This window comes from Zingiber officinale, chromosome 6B (assembly GCF_018446385.1).
Source record: "Zingiber officinale cultivar Zhangliang chromosome 6B, Zo_v1.1, whole genome shotgun sequence".
In the NCBI taxonomy this organism is placed as follows: Eukaryota; Viridiplantae; Streptophyta; class Magnoliopsida; order Zingiberales; family Zingiberaceae; genus Zingiber; species Zingiber officinale.
In genome coordinates, this window is record NC_055996.1 from 131,665,906 (window position 1) to 131,671,905 (window position 6,000).

Here is a 6,000-nt window from a genome sequence, read left to right on the forward strand (position 1 = left end):
CCGTCAAGCTCCGACGTTAAATATCGAGAGACGAGCCGGCGTCTATAAACGTCCGAGCAGAAGACCGTCGAGCTCCGACGTTAAATATCGAGAGACGAGCCGGCGTCTATAAACGTCCGAGCAGAAGACCGTCGAGCTCCGACGTTAAATATCGAGAGATGAGCCGGCGTCTATAAACGTCTGAGCAGAAGACCGTTGAGCTCCGACGTTAAATATCGAGAGACAAGCCGGCGTCTATAAACGTCCGAGCGGAAGACCGTCGAGCTCCGACGTTAAATATCGAGAGACGAGCCGGCGTCTATAAACGTCCGAGCGGAAGACCGCCGCGCTCCGGCGTTAAATATCGAGAGCTGCGCCGACGTCTATAACCGTCCGAGCTGGAGACCGCCGAGCTCCGACGTTAAATATCGAGACGAGCCGGCGTCTATAAACGTCCGAGCGGAAGACCGCCGAGCTCGACGTTAAATATCGAGAGACGAGCCGCGTCTATAAACGTCCCGGAAGACCGCCGAGCTCCGGCGTTAAATATCGAGAGACGAGCCGCGTCTATAAACCCGAAGACCGCCGAGCTCCGGCGTTAAATATGGAGAGACGAGCCGCCGTCTATAACCCCGAAGACCGCCGAGCTCCGGCGTTAAATATCGAGACGATCCGGCGTCTATAAACGCCCGAAAGCGGAAGACCGCCGAGCTCCGACGCTAAATATCGAGAGATGAGCCGCCTATAAGCGCCCGAGCGGAAGACCGCCGAGCTCCAACGTTAAATATCGAGACAAGCCGGCGTATAAACGTCCGAGCGTAAGACCGCCGAGCTCCGACGTTAAATATGGAGAGACGAGCCGCCGTCTATAACCGTCCGCGGAAGACCGCCGAGCTCCGACGTTAAATATCGAGAGCGAGCCGCATCTATAAACGTCCGAGCGGAAGACCGCCGAGCTCCGCGTTAAATATCGAGAGACGAGCCGACGCCTATAAATGTCCGAGCGTAAGACCGCCGAGCTCCGGCGTTAAATATCGAGACGAGCCGCGTCTATAAACGTCCGAGAGGAAGACCGCCGAGCTCCGACGTTAAATATCGAGACGAGCCGCCTATAAACGCGTCCGAGCGGAAGACCGCCGAGCTCGACGCTAAATATCGAGACGAGCCGCTATAAACGCTCGAAGGTAAGACCGCCGAGCTCGACGCAATATCGAGAGACGAGCGGCGTCTATAAACGCCCGAGAAGACCGCCGAGCTCCGACGTTAAATATCAAGAGACGAGCCGGCGTATAATCCGAGCGGAAGACCGCCGAGCTCCGACGTTAAATCGAGAGATGAGCCGACGCCTATAAACGTCGGCGGAAGACCGCCGAGCTCCGACGTTAAATATCGAGAGACGCTCTATAAACGTCCGAGCGGAAGACCGCCGAGCTCCGACGCTAAATATCGAGACGAGCCGTCTATAAACGTCCGAAGCGAAGACCGCCGAGCCCGACGTTAAATATGGAGAGACGAGCCGGCGTCTATAAACGCCCGGGCGGAAGACCGCCGAGCTCCGACGTAAATATCGAGAGACGAGCCGCGTCTATAAATGTCCGAGGAAGACCGCCGAGCTCCGACGTTAAATATCGAGAGACGAGCCGACGCCTATAAACGCCCGAAAGCGTAAGACCGCCGAGCTCGACGCAATATGGAGAGACGAGCCGCGTCATAAACGCCCGAAAGGTAAGACCGCCGAGCTCGACGCTAAATATCGAGACGATCCGCGCTATAAACGCCCGTAAGACCGCCGAGCTCCGACGTAATATCGAGACGAGCCGCGCTATAAGCGCCCGAAAGTAAGACCGCCGAGCTCGGCGTTAAATATCGAGAGACAAGCCGCCGTCTATAAACGCCGTAAGACCGCCGAGCTCCGACGTTAAATATCGAGACGAGCCGCGTTATAAACGCCCGAGCAAGACCGCCGAGCTCGGCGTTAAATATCGAGACGAGCCGGCGTCTATAACGCCCGAGCGGAAGACCGCCGAGCTCCGACGTAAATATCGAGAGACGAGCCGCGTCTATAAGCGCCCGAGCGGAAGACCGCCGAGCTCCGACGTTAAATATCGAGAGAGCCGGCGCCTATAAACGCTCCTAGCGAAGACCGCCGAGCTCCGACGTTAAATATCGAGACGAGCCGGCGTCTAAACGTCCGAGCGGAAGACCGCCGAGCTCCGACGCAAATATCGAGACGAGCCGCTTATAAATGTCCGGGTAAGACCGCCGAGCTCGACGTTAAATATCGAGACGAGCCGCTTATAAACGCCCGAAGCGAAGACCGCCGAGCTCCGGCGTTAAATATCGAGACGAGCCGGCGTCTATAAACGTCCGAGCAGAAGACCGTCGAGCTCCGACGTTAAATATCGAGAGACGAGCCGGCGTCTATAAACGTCCGAGCAGAAGACCGTCGAGCTCCGACGTTAAATATCGAGAGACGAGCCGACGTCTATAAACATCCGAGCAGAAGACCGTCGAGCTCCGACGTTAAATATCGAGAGACGAGCCGGCGTCTATAATTTCCGAGCGGAAGACCGTCGAGCTCCGACGTTAAATATCGAGAGACGAGCCGGCGTCTATAAACGTCCAAGCGGCTCGCATGGCAAGAATCTAGCGCAAACCCCTTTGAGGTAAGGCGCAAAGCTAGAGATGGTTAATTAGAATTAAAAATGTGAGCAAGTGAACGAATGACGTTCGCGCGCCGAGCGGCTACCTAGTCGCATGGCGAAAGATGTTATTGAAGGCAAGCGGCTGTAGTCCACGTTATATCGTAAATCCGAGCGGAGGAGTTATAAAGAACACTTAAAATCTGACGAAAGAAAAATTTCTTGTCAAAACAGAAGTTGGAGGAACAGAAAAGATTATCTATTATGCACTGGGGGAACTAAAAAAGTTACTACGAAAATAAGTTGGGCCGAACGGCTGGAATACAAAAAAGTTCATAAAAAGAAAAAACGCTTATCACGCGTCAAAGTCAAAAAGAGTGTCTAGGATGGCGCCCATCACGGTCGCGAGGTCCTCGGGGGGGATGGCCAGCTCGGCGGGCAGGTGGCCCTTGGTCTTCAGGTAATCCACCAGTAAACTTCTCTCCGAAATCTCCCGAGCGGAGATACGCCTTCCTCACTTCGTCCGAACGGGCCGACTCCCCCTCTTGATATTCTTTGAGCGCGGCGTGGGCAGCGTCGCTGGCAGCTTGGAGATCCTTCAACTCTCCATCAAACCTTTGGAGATCGGTCGAGCGGCTCTCTTTCTCGGTGGCCAGCAGAGCATCCAGATCCTTAATGCGTTGCTCCAGCCATCTGATCTCCACCTTCATCCGGTCCATGTCATCGATGGCCTGTTGCTTCCGAGTGGTCGCCGTCTTGATCTCCTTATCTCGTTGTTTGACCATCGTTTCAAGCCGAACGACCTTGCTCGCCAGATCGGAAGCCCGTTTCCGTTCGACATCCAGTATTTTTTTGGCCTTCTCCAGAGCGGTCGTCGACTGCCCGGTGCCCCCCGCAGCTTTTTGTTTTTTCAACTCATCCTCCAGTTCGGCCAATCGATCGCTAATGGCGATCTGCTCCACCCAGTTCTGCTAGCAAATGTGAACAGGTTTAAAAACATAATTCAAATACGCAAACAAAGAAAAAGAGCATACCCCAGTGGCCTGTTGTAGGTTGCTGTCGCCGAGCTGCCCGGGAGTCATCTTGGCTATTCGACGTCAAGCGTCCACCCAAGCTTGGGCAAGAGGGCCCGTCAAGGTGATCTGCTGCTCAGAGACCATTGGCCGATCAGCAGCAGCCATGTACGCCTCCGAAGGAAGGCGCAGAACGGTTTTAATTAAATTCTGGCCGCTCGGCTCGCTCTGAGAAGCGTCGGCCTTACCGGACGGCCCACCGGTGGACGAGGAGGGAAGCTCGCCCAAACGCCTGATACGGCGCAAAGTCCTGGAAGGGCTGGACGGCGGCGCCTCAAAGCTGGCCCTCGGAGAGTCATGTGGGGTCGGTGTACTCTCTAAGGAAACCGTCCCGGACAGCACCGGAGCATCCGCGCCCCGCTCGGGCTGTGGCTCATCAGGTGGAGTTGAGGTAGAGGGGGATTCCGGTCGTCGCCGCTTCCGTGTAAGTAGCGGAGCATCATCGGCCGAACTGTTGGTTGCTACTCGGAAAACCTATAGGTTCCACTGTACAAAAAATTTGTACAAAGGTCTGAACCTTTTCCTAGCTACCATGTGTTCTTTTTAAATTAAATTTTGGATCGCCTGCGGAACTTAACACGTTTGATCCAAAACTTAATCTATTTGTTCTTTTAGGTTTTGACTTGGATCTCCTGCGGAACTTAACACGTTCGACCCAAGTCTCCTTAAGTTATTAATTCCATTAAATATTAATTTCCATAAAAGGTTCCCAGTACTGACGTGGCAAGGCACATGACCTTTTTGGATATGGGAGCAACCACCACCGACTAGACAAAACCTTTAATAAAAAGCTAATATTTAATTTCCTAAAATAACTTTAGGTTAACCAAAGAGAACAATCAAATCACAAGGAAAAGAAAGAAACAAAAGAACACAACTTCAAAAAAACATATTCGAAATTCTAGAACGTAAGCCTCTTGTATTTGGTATTATTTCCATAAATAACTAGCATGATGCGGAAATAGAAATTACTAGTTATACCTTGTAGAAAAACCTCTTGATCTTCTACCGTATTCCTCTTCTAACCTCAGACGTTGTGTGGGCAACGATCTTCCGAGACGAGAAACCACCAATCACCTTCTTCTCCTCCTAGCTAGGTTCGGCCAACAAAGAGGAAGCTTCACCAAGGAGGAAAAACAAAATACTAACCAAACTCCAAGAGATGTTAGCTTTCTCTCCTTCTTCTTCTTCTTCTCCGAGTAGTATCCGGCCACCACAAGAGCTCCAATAGAAGGGTAGGGTTCGGCCACCACAAGAGGAAGAGAGGGAGAGGTTGGCCGGCCACACCAAGGAACAAAAGAGGGAGAGGAATAATAGATGTTGTGTCTTGTGAAGGCACCCTCACCCCTTCTTTTATATTCCTTGGCCTAGGTAAATTAGGAAATTTAATTACAATAAATTTTCCTTAATTTCCTTGACATGATTTAATTGAGAGAAATAAAATAAAATTTCCCCAATTAATTTCAAGTGGCCGGCCATCATTGGATAACAAAAGAGGACAAGTTTTAATCAACAATTAAAACTTCCTAATTTGTTTCCGGAAATTTTAAAAAATAAAATTTCTCTTTAAAATCTCTTCATGGTTGATAAAAGGAAATTTCTATAATTTTAATTTTATCAACATGTGAATAATTTTTAAAGAAAAAATAAAACATCTCTCCAATCTACAAATAAGGAAAGAGATCTAATCTCTTTCTTTAATCTTTTGTAGATCTTTTACAAGAGAGATATTTTAATTTTAATTCTCTTTAAAATATATCTTCCACATAATAATAAAATTTAAAATTAAATTTATTTTTTAATTTATTTTGGCCGGCCCTACTAGCTTGGGTTCAAGCTAGGGCCGACCACCCAATCTCATACCTAGGCCGGCCCTAGCTTGATCCCAAGCTAGCTTGGCCGGCCCCTATTGGGTGGGTATAGAAGGTGGGTATAGGTGGGTATAGAACTCTATAAATAAGAGGCTACGATAGGGACCGAGAGGAGGAATTGATTTTGGTCTCCCGATAAAATTAAGCATCCCATGTTCGCCCCGAACACACAACTTAATTTTATCAATGATAATTCATTCCACTAGAGAACTATCATTGAACTACCGCACCAATCCCAAATTACATTTTTGGGCTCCTTCTTATTATGAGTGTGTTAGTCTCCCTGTGTTTAAGATATCGAATGTCCACTAATTAAGTGAGTTACTGACAACTCATTTAATTAATGTCTAAGTCCAAGAGTAGTACCACTCAACCTTATCGTCATGTCGGACTAAGTCCACCTGCAGGGTTTAACATGACAATCCTTATGAGCTC